Source organism: Gavialis gangeticus, unplaced genomic scaffold, assembly GCF_001723915.1.
Source record: "Gavialis gangeticus isolate Ggan-Ray unplaced genomic scaffold, GavGan_comp1, whole genome shotgun sequence".
Lineage (NCBI taxonomy): Eukaryota > Metazoa > Chordata > Crocodylia > Gavialidae > Gavialis > Gavialis gangeticus.
Window position 1 is genome coordinate 175,400,025 of NW_017728992.1, and position 1,877 is coordinate 175,401,901.

Sequence of the window (1,877 nt, forward strand, 5' to 3'; positions counted from 1 at the left end):
GGGGCAGGGCAGGGCACAGGACAAAGCCACAAGCTGCTCTTCTGGGAAGTGCAGGGGTAGGGATGGGGGGCAGCTTCCTACTGCTGCATACACCCTTGGGGGAGGCATTGGGGGCATGTGCCCCCCAGATTTGTACACGAGTGATGACAGGCTGCCCACTGTGGGCTTAGGGCCAGGGCCTGCACCGGCCTCTTCCTAGTGTGGGGAGTTGTACCCCTGGGAGGGATGGCATCCACCTCATGTGGAGGGGTAAGTCCCTGTTCTAAATAGGGCTTTAAACTAAGATCACCAGGGGGTGTGGAAACACTGACTGGAGCATGCCTGAGGACCAGCACACAAGAAAGCTCTGAAGTTGCGGACACTAGAAGAGCCACTCTTACAAGAGCTGTGGGAATGGTTTTCCCTCAGTGTGACAGGAAATCAAGGGTCTCAACTGGAGGACTCAGGTGGTTGTACACTAATTCCAGGAGCATGGGGAACAAGCATGAGGAGGTACCCTTCTACTCTCCGGTGGGCATTACGATCTAGTAGGGATTATGGAGACTCCTCACATGTTTGAAATGTAGCCATAGAGGGCTACACCCTGCACAGAAAAGACCGAGTAGGGAAGAAAGGTGAAGGTGTAGCTCTCTATGTGAAGGAGCAATACACCTCCTTGGAGGCTGACATTGACTCCAAAGAAGAGCAGTTTGAAACCCTCTGGGTCAAACTATGGGGTGGGGGTGGGGCATGGTGAGAGAGGCCTAACTGTAGGCATATACTACAGACCACCAAACCAGGGAGAGGAACTTGATCTGGAATTCTGTCAAGAACTGGCAGAGGCCGCATGCATATAGGACATGGCCATCATGGGTGACTTCAGTTATTCAGACATCTCTTGGGAGGAACACTTGGCTAATTCAGATCAGTCGTGTTGCTTCCTTACCTGTATTGAAAAGCTCTGTCTGACTCAGGAAGTGCACAGGCCAACCAGAGGGAACACTCTCCTAGACTTGGTCTTTGTCAAAGGAGAAGATCTGGTGAGTGACTTGAATAGAGGGAGCCTGGGTGGCAGTGACCATGAAACCGTCATATTCACTGTCTGTCACCAGGCAGGCAAATCAGCCAGCAGGTTTGAAGTTTTGGACTTCAAAAAAGTGAATTTCAACAGGTCAGGGCAATAGTAGGGGAAGCTCTGAGGGACCAGGGACTGAAGGTGAAAGGAGTGCAGGAAGAGTGGTCGTTCCTCAAGGATACAATCCTCAAAGCACAAAAGTCCATTGCCATGAGGAGGAAAGGTAGCTGAAGGGCTGGTAAGCCCTCTTGGCTTAATAGGGATATCATGGTCCTCTTGAAAAAGAAGAAAGAGGCATACATACAATGGAAGCTTGGGATAGTCCCCAAGGAGGACTATACAGCAACAGCCCACACTTGTATGGAGCAGATTAGAAAGGCTAAGGCAGTGACTGAACTTAAACTAGCAACAGAAAGCAAAGAAAATAAGAAGTCCTTCTTTAGGTATGTAGGGAACAGAAGGAAAACAAATGGGAGTGTGGGTCCATTGCTTAACAAGTCAGGACAGCTGGTTACTGACACTCAGGACAAAACTGAACTCCTGAAGGACTACGCTGCCTTGGTATTTAACTAGACTAAGGGGAAAATCATACTGGATCAGATTCAACTTTCCCATGATGTTCTCAGGGGAAAATGGAGGATTGTGGGCCCAACAGCTCAACAGGTGGGTGGGTAGGAAGCGGGCTGTGGGGTAGGACCCAGAGAGTTCTAATGAATGGATCTGTCTCATCCTGGTGAGAAGTGGCCAGTGGTGTCCCTCAGGGGTCTGTGCTTGGTCCAGTGCTTTTTAACATCTTTATCAATGATTTGGATGTGGGGGTGAA